General features: G+C 42.6%; 1 pseudogene; it reads left to right on the top strand.

The window, feature by feature from the left end:
- The window catches only part of LOC116501364, a 28171-nt pseudogene extending 15550 nt beyond the window's left edge, over positions 1-12621 (top strand).
- The last annotated feature ends 824 nt before the right edge of the window (positions 12622-13445 follow it).

Genomic DNA, 13445 nt, shown 5'->3' with positions numbered 1-13445 from the left:
TGCAGCCATTGCCTCTTGTCCTGTCCCCGCAAACCACTGAAAAGAGGTTGGCTACATCCTTCTGTCCCCCACACCTCAGGTATTTATATACACTGAGGAGATCCCCTCTCGGTCTTCTTTTCTCTGGGCTGAACAGACCCAGGTCTCTCAGCCTTTCCTCATAAGGAAGATGCTCCAGGCCCCGTATCATCTTTGTGGCCCTCTGCTGGACTCTTTCCAGGAGATCCCTGTCTTTCTTGTACCGGGGAGCCCAGAAGTGGACACAGTACTCCAGGTGAGGCCTGACCAGGGCAGAGTAGAGGGGGAGGATCACCTCCCTCGACCTGCTGGCTACGCTCCTTTTAATGCACGCCAGGATCCCATTAGCCCTCTTTGCCACAAGGGCACAGTGCTGGCTCATGGTCAACCTGTCATCCACCAGGACCTCCAGGTCCTTCTCCGCAGAGCTCCTCTCCAGCAGGTCATCCCCCAGCCTGTACTGATACTTCGGGTTGTTCCTTCCCAGGTGCAAGACTCTACACTTGCTCTTATTAAACCTCATTTGGTTTCTTCCTACCCATCTCTCCAGCCGGTCCAGGTCTCTCTGAATGGCAGCACAGCCTTCTGGCGTGTCAGCCACTCCTCCCAGCTTTGTATCATCAGCGTACTTGCTGAGGGCAGACACTATTCTCTCATCAAGGTCGTCGATGAAGATGTTGAACAAGACCAGACCCAGCACCGACCCCTGGGGAACACCACTAGTCACAGGTCTCCAGCCGTACTCTGCTCCTCCGATCACCACCCTCTGAGCTTGGCCAGTCAGCCAGTTCTCAACCCACCTTACTGTCCACTCCTCTATCCCACACTTTCTCAGCTTTGCTAGCAGGATGTCGTGGGAGACAGTATCGAAAGCCTTGCTAAAGTCAAAGTAGATGACATCCACTGCTCTCCCCTCATCTACCCAGCTGGTGATGCCATCATAGAAGGCAACGAGGTTGGTCGAGCACGATTTCTCCTTGGTGAATCCATGCTGACTACTCCTCATAACCTCATTCTCGTCCAATTGCTTGGAAATGGCATCCAGAACAAGCTGACCCAACACCTTTCCAGGGACAGAGGTGAGACTGACTGGCCTGTAGTTTCCCGGATCCTCCTTCTTGGCCTTCTTGAAGACCGGAGTGACATTGGCTATCCTCCAGTCTTCAGGCACCTCACCCGTTCTCCAGGACCTTTCAAAGATGATAGAGAGTGGTTCGGCGATCACATCTGCCAGCTGCCTTAGCACACGTGGATGCATCCCATCAGGACCCATGGATTTGTGTGCATTGAACCCACTCAGATGCTCCCGAACCACTCCCACGTCCACCAGGGGGGAGCCCTCCATTTCCCAGACCCTTTGTCCTATTGTCAGGGGCAAGGAGTCCCAGGGGAGTGTCCTTGAAGCAAAGAGTGAAGCAAAGAAAGCATTCAGTATCTCTGCCTTCTCAGCGTCTCCCGTGACCAGGACACCCCCCTCATTCAGCAAGGGACCCACATTATCCATAGTCTTCCTCTTGCTGTTTACATACTTGAAAAATCCCTTCTTATTATCCTTTATCTCTTTTGCAAGCCTCATCTCTAGGTTGGTCTTTAGCCTTCCTCGTCGCATCCCTGCAGGCCCTGACAATACATCTATACTCCTCCCAAGAGGACAGGCCCTTTTTCCACATTTCACAGACCATCCTCTTCCTTTTGATCTTATTGATGAGCTCCTTGCTCATCCATGCTGGTTTCCTGCCACCCTTCCCCGATTTCCTATTCCTCGGGATGCACCGACCCTGAGCTTGGAAGAAGTGCTGCTTAAATGTAGCCCAGCTCTCACAAGTACCCTTGCCTTCTAGCAACCTAGCCCATGAGATACTCCCAAGCAGGTCCCGGAAGAGGTCGAAGTTGGCTCTTTGGAAGTCCAGGGTAGCAATCCTGTTTTTAGCCTTACTTCCTTTGCCTCGTTCCATCTGGAACTCCACCATCTCATGGTCACTGCATCCCAAGCTGCCCCCAACCTTCACATCCCTAACAAGGCCATCCCTGTTGGTAAGAACGAGGTCCAGGAGCACCCCACACCTCTTCGGCTCCTCCACCACCTGTGTCAGAAAATTGTCCTCAGCGCATTGTAGGAACCTTTTGGACTACTTGTGCCTGGCCAAGTTGCTTACCCAGCAGATGTCTGGGTAATTGAAGTCCCCCATGAGGACCAGTGCTCATGATCGTGAGGCTACTAGCAGTTGCTCGTAGAAGACCTCATCGACCTCCTCCTCCTGATCTGGTGACCTGTAGTAGACCCCTACCACCATGTCTCCCATACCAGATCACCCCTTAATTCTTACCCACAAGCTCTCCACTTGTCCTTCACCCTCCCCCAGCTGGAGCTGGGTACACTCTAATTGCTCCCTCACATAAAGGGCAACCCCACCCCCTCGCTTCCCCAGTCTGTCTTTCCTAAAGAGGACATAGCCCTCCATGACTGTGTTCCAGTCATGCGAGCTGTCCCACCACGTCTCAGTGATCACAATGAGATCATGGCCCCATGACTGAACACATTAATACACAATGCTGGTGTGTATTAAACCTGTGCAGTACCCCTAGGTAGGGCTTGCGCACACAACACCTGCCTGCACACACCTGCATGCACACACCTGCATGCACAGGTGCACATGCACAATGGTGTGGGGGAATAAGTGCCTGGGGCAGGGGGCAGAAGGGCATCCAACTTCAAAGCCAAGCCAGCTACTTGAGTAAGAGAAGAGAGAACAATTGGCCTGAAGAGATAATAATCAGTCTGTCTCCTTTGTGGCCAAGCAGCCTCTCCCATGGGGAAAGATGATGAGATAGGGTGTGGGGTGCAGAGTCAAGCCCAAGTAATTGTCGAGCAGGGACTGGGGCAGTCCAAGGAGAGCAAGGTGTTTATCCCACATTTTCCTGCTGTGGATGTGCCCATGGAAAAGGATGGATACTTTGAAAGACTTTGAAAGACCTTGATAAGACAAGGGGCAATGGTTTTAAACTGAAAGAGGGGAGATTTATATTAGATATAAGGAGGAAATTCTTTACTATGAGGGCGTGTCCTGCTTTCAGCTAGGATAGAGTTAATTTTATTCCTAGTAGCTGGTAGGGTGCTATGTTTTGGCTTAGGATGAGAAGAGTGCTGATAACATGCTGATGTTTTAATTGTTGCAGAGCATGCCTACATCAAGCCAAGGACGTTTCAGCGTCTCGTTCTGTCCTGCCAGTGGGCAGGCTTGGGGTGCAGCAGGAGCTGGGAGGGGACAGACCCAGAGCAGCTGACCCAAACTGGGCAAATGGATATTCCGTACCATCTGACATCATGCTAAACAATATATAGGGGTGGCTAGCCAGGATGGGGGGACCAGCTGTTCGGGTATAGGCTGGGCATCGGTCATCAGGTGGTGAGCAATTGCATTGTGCATCACTTGTTTCATACACATTATTATTATTATTGTTGTTGTTGTTATTATTTTCCTGTCTTAATAAACTGTCTTTATCTCAACCCACAGGCTTCACTTTCCCAGAGAGGGAGGGGGGAGGGTGAGTGAACAGCTGTGTGGTGTTTAGCTGCCGGCCGGGTTAAAATACAACAGGGTGGTGAAGCACTGGAACAGGTTGCCCAGAAAACTTGTGGATGCCCCATCCCTGGAAGCGTTCAAAGCCAGGTTGGATGGGGCTTTGAGCAACTTTATCTAGTGGAAGGTATCCCTGCCCATGGCAGAGGGGGCTGGAATTAAATGATCTTTAAGGTCCCTTCCAACCCAAACTATTCTATGATTCTATGATTTTAAATATTCCTTAGGAAATGTCTTTGAGAAAGGAAGCAGTCCATGCTTTACATATAATCATTGGCTGCCTGTCTTCTTCATAAGTATTCAAATATTACCTTAATTATTGCTACTGTGCACTTATCCATGTTCAAGAGATTTCTTTTTTATTTTACCACTGACCACAAAGACCTAGCTGCAGTTTGTACACCCCTAGACTGATGTATCTCCCTCTTTTTGTTTGTTTGTTTTGTTTTGTTTTGTTTTGTTTTGGCAACAGACTAATTTTGAACTGGGGGACATTACAGTTGACCATAATCAGTCATTACAGTTGACTGATCAGTTAGTGTAATTTTAAAGTAAGACCATGCAGAGCTTTAATCTGCCCTCAGCAATCAGGCTTTAGACTGAAAAAGCTTTGATTGTAGGAGTTGCCTTATTTGCATTGATGGGGATGAACCAGCTGCTGAAGCATACAGAACTGTGCCTGACACAATCACTGAGTTCAGGCTTATCACAGGGAATCAAGGATACACTGTGCTATATAGCAATTTCAGCTCTACATTAGAGTCACTCATGCAAAATGACACAAATTTGCAATGAATGCAATTAGGAATCCAAAGATGCGTGTTAATTTAGGGTCTGACATTTTCTTGTGTTTTAATTATTAAATATAACAATTATGTGCAGCTTAGTATGCAGGGTTGAAGAAAAATATCTGAGGTTTTACCTCCTCCATGAGTACCCCCCCAACATCCTAACTGTAGTCCCTTATATTTAGGACAAGCAATAAGTTTTGTATTCTGTAACCCCCAAGGTTTATTTATTTATTTATTTATCCATGTGTTGTTTACAATAATCTAAGGGGCTTATTTTCCATTTTTTTCCCTGATAAGTGATCACTTCAAATTTATAGAACAAAATACTGCTCCCTTATCCCTTCACCTTCAAAACAGATGCACACCTAAATCACTCACCATTCATCTCCATGGTAGGGGGATGTTTCAGCAAAGTTAAAGTGCTTAGATTAGAATCTGGCAAAGTAATTTCCTTCTGCACCCTACAAGGTTCTTGAATTTATAATAGAAATCATAACTGGAGATCTATTTTCTTATGTCTTTTGTGCATATAAGTACTGAAATTCTCATACATGCTTTGAAAAACATTTTGCAAAAATGTAATAAATGATAATTTGGTGCAAAAGCATACAGTTCAAAAACTAAAACTCCCATTGGAGAGCAGAAAATGTAATGAGAAAATTTTAACAAAAGTGCTCAGAATAGTAAATCCTGTGTTAGTTGATGATGCGATCAGCATGCTGATTAAGGCTGCCTGTCTTTTTTTTTTTTTTTTTAACTAAACATTAATGAAAAAGGGTAGTCATTCTGCTTGTGGAATTTTCATGAAGCGAATGGACATTCAGAACACAGATTGTCAATAAGGTGAGTGCACTTCAGGTGTCATTTGAACATGGCAATAAAATACTTCTGAAAAATATTTAAAAGCATTTTAAATCTACAGTGTTCACCTAGTGTATAATGAACTATATTTAAAGAAACACTAGGCCTAGAAAGGCCTTCCATTAATCCCTGTTTCTCTCTAGGAAGATAGATATATTCTATTTGGCAATGTTTTCATATTGCCTTCAGAATGAATGTTTGGATGTACATGGAAGCAAATTACAGAAATTGGAAAGTAAATCTACAAGAGGAAATAAAAAGTATTTAAAGGATGTTATAAATGAGGTCTCAATTCAATCTGAATTTTGTAAAATTTATAAAACAAATATTTCTAAAAGGTATAAAAGCTATAAAAGATATAAAAGGCAAGTAAACAGCGCTGGGTGTGCGGGGAGTCTACGCTCCACCAACATGCACACACAAACATCAAACTTTCTAAACATGTAGAACATTGCTTTACACACTAAACACAAGTATGCCTATACATATGTACAATCAGGAAAGGTAACAAACAATCCTTTAAGTTCCATAACTTAACAGTCTCCATTTTCCATTCTTCAGGCCTTATGTATCCCGTTCTTCCCAGATCAAAGAAAAGCATATCCATCTCCTTTTCAAGGCCAATAGGCCTGGGTCAAAAGGCACATCCAGGTCAGCAGGGGGCATAACAGCAAAAGCCTTCGATGGCTGTAGCAGCAGAGGGGCCGATGGCATAGCAGTCGGATCAGTAAAGGAGCCTGAGCCCGCAGCTCCCTTACTATCTGGCAAGCCACACATTTCTGACTGTGGCTCCACATGGCTCTTTAAGGCCTCAGAGACTGCTCGCCAGGTGCCGAGCAATCCCACTGCAACCTTGTCATTTTTAGTTGCAGAGTCCCACACCTTGACCTCAGTTTGGTCCCATATTTCAGGCTCATAAACTGTCCGATTGTTAATAAGGAGAATAAGCTGTAAGGTTACCAGGACAGTCTTTGTTCCTAAGGACGTATGATTCCCCATAATGCGCAACTGCTTACCAGCGAGAGGCAGTTGTGTGCACAGGTCCGCTTCTCTCAGCTTGAGCTTCTTTCCGGCTCCAGTGCGCCTATTTCCAGCGACTTTCTGTACGAGCTTCTCTGAGCAGTTTGCTGAGTTTGGCCGAACCTATCTTCATGAGGCAATCAATGTGCCTGTTCCCATCCTGGTCTCCGTTCTGTTAGCCTGTTCCTCTTCACTCCTTCTTTCTGCTTCTTTATTGATGTAACTTCATGGTGCTGCCTTTTTTATCTTTTTTTTTCTTCCCCTTTCTTGAGGGCAGGCTCCCCTCTTATACCCTTCTCCCCACAGCAGTCCTTTTCAAACCAACTTTTCATTGGTCAAACAACTCTGAATGTAACAACAACAACAAACACCCAGAAACATCCATGCCTTAACATGCTGGAGAACAAGAAACCAGCTGGAGAACAAGAAACCCCAGACTGCATGGAGTCTCCTGAATCACCCTTCTTTGTTCCCTCTAAACTCTTTTATATTCCTGATGGCCTCGTCGTTAAGAGTCTAATGTTATCTCAATCATGGGGTTTTCCATCCCCATGGCCACACTCCCAAATCTCCCCCTTCTTTATTAATATCAACCATTTTCTCGACATGAATTACCACTCCATATATAACAAGGAGAAATGACTATTCCCTGACTAGATTAAAATTATAATTTAAGATCTTCTAATTCTACCATAAATATTTGTACAATAAAAATAGGATTTTTTAATGCTAAAAAACATATTTTTGTGAATTGAAATCCTTCAAAAAATGAGGCATCAGCCACCTCTCTAGGAAACCTGTTCCAGTGTTTAACCATCCTCACTGTAAAGAATTTTTTCCTAATATCCAGTCTGAACCTCACCTGGCACAACTTTGTGCCATTCCCATGCATCTTATCATTGGTTACGAGGGAGACTGGCACCTCCCTCTCCATATCGCCTCCTCAGTAAGTTGTAGAGAGCAATGAACACAACTATCACTGTGTTTTAACTATCTCTTGTTTGTTCTGTTTTAACTCAGCCAGCAGCTAAGCAACACACCACCGTTTGTTCTCCTCTCCCCCGCCCCCTCCCGCCCCCAAATGGGATAGTGGAGAGAATCAGAAAAAACAGGAAAGCCACCAAGTGCACTCTGGTCCCTGAACAACAGGAATCCAATGGATGGGTTTTCCTGAGGCAGGAATAGCCCAGACTACCTTCCACAGCATGATTTTAACATGCACTACAGGGACTTTGTCCCCTTCTACAGTATGTAACAGGTTTGATTGGACAGGTCCAGCTTGGACGGCAGATCCCCTAGTACTGACTAACCAGGTTGCCTTTGACAAATGTATATCACAATGTTTGAATGTCCCAGCATTCATTGCCTTCAGTGTAGTCTTTAACAATCCACTGTATCGCTCCATTTTCCTGGAGGCTGGTGCATGATAGGGGATGTGATACGCCCACTCAACACTGATATTGTATAAACTCACTTTAGGATAGAATAAAACTTGTGGTTAAAAGTTAGTGAGAACAAAGTAAACGACATCTTGTTATCTGTTAACCCTCAGTCAGGCTGAGACTTGAGATAACTTGAGATAACCCGGCCCACAATTCTTGGAAGGCTTTGCGCAAGCACACGGATTGATAAGCTAATTAGCATACAAAGCGAGAGTAGGCGGGGTTAGGTAATGAATATGTATAGGTGCTAATAGAATATTCATTGCTTCGCTGTATAAATATGAGATAGTTTGTCACTTCGAACATGCACGATAGGCGGAAAGATCCCCCGTGCATCCAGTGCTGCAATAAAGAATATACCACTTAAGGAAATTTCGGCTTTGATCTTTAAATCAATTTGGCGACCCAGGTGGGACAACCTCTCTGCCGGTCTGCAGGACCCGCTGGGGACAGGACTCCCTAGGGTACCCCCGGGATTTCCCGGAGGGACTCCTCAACTCACTGGATCACTGCGGAGGCAGACAAGGACCCCATCATTGTAAGTGAGTATATTCTTTATTCTGGTTTGGTTTTCTGGTAGACCAGTCATCTGGAACTGTCTGTTAAGTTGGAAGGTAATCTTCTGCAAGGCAGTATTTGGTACATACTTTGTGGTTAGCACCATAAGTATATTTGGGGACCTTAAGGAAAGAGCTCGCTTTAAGGTCCATCTGGAATTGTGTTGCCTATTTTGGTTTTCTGACTCATGGATTGTGGTATTTAACTCTGGTTATTGTTACTGCAATTTTGGCTATTTTCTTGGTGATAATAGTAGTTTCATGGCGTTGTTATAAGAAAGATATCGTTACAGTGTTACATATTTCGGTTTTCTGACCTATCGCACGTGGAATTTTACTCTGATTATTTTTATTGTGACTTTGGCAATATATTCTGGTAATAATAGTAGTTTTGTGACATCACTATTGAAAGATACCTGCTTGCCCGCATTTTTGTAAGTGATACATGTATTCTGAAAGTGTAAACTGGAAAATGGGGGGGCGAGTAAGCAGTGAAATTCCTAAGAAAAGTACGCTGGGTTGTATTATGAGTCATTGGAAGGATATAGGGGGGGCTCCGGGTGGAAGTGAAAATAAGAAAGCTCTGATAAAATATTGTAATCAATGGTGGCTGCTTTATAAGCTGGAATGTGGAAAAAAAGTGGCCTTTTAATGGAGCTTTAAACTATAATACTTTGCTACAATCAATGTTGTTTTTGAGAAGGAAAATAGGATGGAATGTTGTATACTGATGTTGTTTCAGCATCTTGGAGGGAAAAGGTACGGAATTAAGTTGGTCCCTGACTGCGCCTTTGATGTTGGCATTAGAAAAGTACAGGCTGGAGAAAGATAAAGGAAGTGTTAAAAGGGTTATTGAAAGTGTTAAAGGTGTTTGAAGTTGAATGAGCAGGGAAAGAGGATGTAGGAATGTTAACAGTTCTGCCTCAGCCTGGGGCTGAGACCTTAAAATCTTGGGTGTTAGCCCTTTAGGGCAAAGGGATCATGATGGGTCCCAGAGAGTTGTCACAGAAACAGAAGAGCAGTTAACTCTTAAAACAACCTGAGTTCATGTGTGAGCTCAGATTGCCGATGGGATCGCTCAGGGAACTGTGGACAATTGCATTTCCCTGACCGACCCCCACTAAGACCCTAATCATCCTGAAAATTAGGAACGGTTAAGTAAATACTAAAATCTGGACGAATTGGGAATTGAGAATATGCTTCCAACAAGGTCTAAAAGAAACCCCTGTGGAATTTTTGGACCAACTCTGAAATGTAATGGGGAAGAAAGAAAAAACAACAACAACAAAAAAAAAACAACAAACAAACAAACAAACAAACAAAAACGGTTTGGACCTGGCTTCAGAGGACAAATTGACTAGCCTTTTTCTAGGGTAATCATCAGCCCCTGATTTCAACAGGTCTAACGGGGATCTGGGGAATCTACCCTAGCAGATCCTCCACTGATTATAATGAAGTTAGGAGAGGAACAGAAGTGAAATTTCTATTGATATGGGGCAATGTATTCAGTTCTAAATCAAGCATTAATGCCTTTACGGAATGATTATGTTAGGGTAAAAGGGTGCAACCGAAAAGGCTTATTTTTGTGAACCTTTGAAGTACAAGTTGGGGAAATGTTATATATGGAGTGGTAATTCGTGTCGAGAAAATGGTTGATATTAACAAAGAAGGGTGATTCAGGAGACTCCATGCAGTCTGGGGTTTCTTGTTCTCCAGCTGGTTTCTTGTTCTCCAGCCGTTAAGGCATGGATGTTTCTGGGTGTTTGCTGTTGTTGTTACATTGAAAGTTTGACCAATTAAAAAGTTGTTTGGAAAAGAACTGCTGTGGAGAGAAGGGTATAAGAGGGGAGCCTGCCCTCAAGAAAAAAAAAATAAATAAATAAATAAATAAAAGCAACACTATGAAGTTACATCAGTAAAGAAGCAGGAAAAAGAAGTGAAGAGGAACAGTCTGGGAGAATGGAGACTGTTAAGTTATGGAACTTAAAGGATTGTTTGTTACCTATCCTGATTGTATGTATGTATAGTCATACTCGGGTTATTATGTAAAGCAATGTTCTGTATACATGTATTTAGAATGTTTGGTGTTTGTGTGTGCGTGTTGGTGGAGCGTAGACTCCCCGCACACCCAGCACTGTTTACTTGCTTTTTTTATACCTTTTAGAAATATTTGTTTTATAGATATTACAAAATTCAGATTGAATTCAGACCTCATTTATAACAGGAAACAAATGGGGATACACAGGTTTTTATATCTACCTGGATCTCCAAAATCTCTATTAGGTTGAGATTTGTTAGAACAATTAGAAGCAGAAATTATCTTTGAAAAAAGGAAAATGGAATTAAGGATAGGAGAAGAACAACTAACAAATGTGTTAAGCCTGGCACTAATACAAACAGACCCTAGAAGTGAAATACCCTTAGAGATCATAAATCAAGTATATCCAGGAGTTTGGGCCACTGAGGTCCCTGGAAGAGCTAAAAATGTGACCCTAATAATTATTAAATTAAATCCAGGAGAGAAACCCGTTAAGGTTAAGCAATATCCTTTGAGGATAGAAGACAGGAAAGGAATTAAAGAGATAATTGATAAATTTCTACAGTATGGATTATTGATTGAATGCGAATCAGAATAAAATACAGCCATATTGCCAATTAAAAAGGCAGATGGAAAAAGCTATAGGCTAGTTCAGGCCAAGGATATACATCCAGTAGTGGCAAACCCTTATACTTTGCTGACTAAATTAAAGAATAGTCAAGTCTGGTTTACCGTACTGGATTTAAAAGACGCCTTCTTCTGCCTAGCCTTAGCCACTGAAAGCCAAAACTTATTTGCCTTTGAATGGGAAAAACCCTGACTCAGGCAGAAAGATGCAGCTTACGTGGACAGTGCTACCTCAGGGATTCAAGAATAGCCCCACTATTTTTGGAAACCAATTAGCAAAGGAACTTGAAACTTGGATACCTCCGGACATTGAAGGGGCTTTGTTACAATACGTAGATGATCTCTTAATAGCTACCAAGACTAAAGAGAGTTGTATTCAATGGACTATAAGTCTCCTTAATTTTCTGGGTTTAAATGGATATCGAGTCTCTCAACAGAAAGTCCAGCTGGTTCAACAACACGTGACCTACTTGGGATTTGGAATTTCGGGAGGTCAGCGAGAACTAGGAACTGAAGTCATTTGCCGGACTCCAGAACCCCAAACAGTAAAGGAGCTACGAACCTATTTAGGAATGACAGGTTGGTGTTGCCTTTGGATTTATAATTATGGACTAAAATGGTAAAGCCTCTATATGAATTGATAAAGAGTAATCAGTCAAAGTTAGTCTGGACTGGAGAAGCACGAAACACCTTTAAACAACTTAAACGAGAATTGATGCAAGCTCCGGCTTTGAGATTACCGGATCTCTCGAAACCCTTTCGGTTGTTTTCTCATGAGAGACAAGGGATAGCTTTGGGAGTACTAGCACAAAGATTGGGTCCCTATAAACGAGCAGTAGCTTACTTCTCTAAACAATTAGGTTAAGTAAGTAAAGGATGGCCCGGATGCCTTCGAGCTGTTGCATCTGTTGTTATCAATATACAAGAAGCTCGGAAGTTTACAATGGGACAGAAAATGACAGTGTTAGTCTCCCATACGGTCTCAGCAGTTTTGGAACAAAAAGGAAACCATTGGCTTTCACCACAAAGATTTTTAAAATATCAAGCAATATTAGTGGAACAAGATGATGTGGAAATTGTGGTCACTAACGTCGTAAATCCAGCTTCTTTCCTTAGCGGAACTCTGGATGAACCTATAACCCATGATTGTACAGAAACGATGGAGACTGTGTATTCTAGTCGACCCGATCTTAAGGAAGAACCTTTAGAAGATGCTGATGAATCATTGGTATACTGATGGAAGCAGCTTTGTAAAACAAGGACAACGTAAGGCAGGATACGCTGTTACAACTGCTCAACAGGTAATCGAGTCCAAACCATTACTCCCTGGGACGTCCACCCAGAAAGCAGGGGTAATTGCACTTACGTGAGCACTGGAACTGGCAGCAGGAAGGAAAATAAATATTTGGACAGATTCTAAATATGCATTCGGCATGGTACATGCTCATGGAGCGATTTGGAAAGAACGTGCATTGCTGACTGCTCAGGGAAAACAGAAAAAAACATGCTGAAGAAATTTTAAAATTGTTAGAGGCTGTAAAACAATCAAAAGGTAGCTATCATGCATTGTCGAGGACACCAAAAGGGAAACGCTGATTTTGAAATTGGAAATTGATTGGCAGATCAGGAGGCTAAACAGGCAGCTGAAATAACTGAGGTGAAGGCATTGTCTTTAATACCAGATGGTAAAATCCAAACTATATACATGAACCAAAAAGCCAAATTATACAAAAGAAGACTTAAAATTAATTGCAGATTTGAAAGGTAAAATGAAACCAGATAGATGAGTATATTTAAAAGATAACTGTGTAATAATACCCTCTAATTTGATATGGCCCATAGTTCTTACAGAACACAATAAAACACATCGGGGAGCTGACACATTGCATAAGAGCATGAGTCAGACATTAGTGGGACGAAATTTATACACAACAATAAAACAAGTAACTTAACAATGTAGCATCTGTTTACGTAACAACCCCAATACCAGGAATAGAATAAAATTTGGAATAATCGGTAAAGGAAATTATCTGGGACAACAGTGGTAAATTGATTTTTTCAGAACTCCCTAGAAAAGGGGGGTATTGTTATTTACTGGTTCTGACTGACACGTTTTCAGGATGGCCCGAAGCTTTTCCTTGTCGAACAAACAAAGCAAAAGAAGTGGTTAAAGTCTTGTTAAATGAAATAATACCATGCTTTGGGATTCCAGTAGCAATGTCTTCTGAGAGAGGTTCACATTTTTGTGTGCAAGTGGTACAACAGATAAGTAAGATTCTAAAGATAGATTGGCAACTGCATAATCCTTATAGACCGCAGGCAAGTGGACAGGTAGAAAAATGAACCTTTTAATTAAACAACAAATAGCTGAAATCGGACAAGAAGCTAATTTGTCATGGCTTCAATCCCTTCCTTTAGCATTACTTAGAATCAGAGTTAAACCTAGAGTAAAAGAGAATTTGAGCCGCTTTGAAATTTTATATTGGAGGCCATATCAATTTCTATTTAGT

This window comes from Aythya fuligula, chromosome W (genome assembly GCF_009819795.1).
Source record: "Aythya fuligula isolate bAytFul2 chromosome W, bAytFul2.pri, whole genome shotgun sequence".
Classification (NCBI taxonomy): Eukaryota; Metazoa; Chordata; class Aves; order Anseriformes; family Anatidae; genus Aythya; species Aythya fuligula.
Note: the sequence above shows the minus strand (reverse complement) of the source record. Positions and strands in the feature narration are given on the sequence as shown.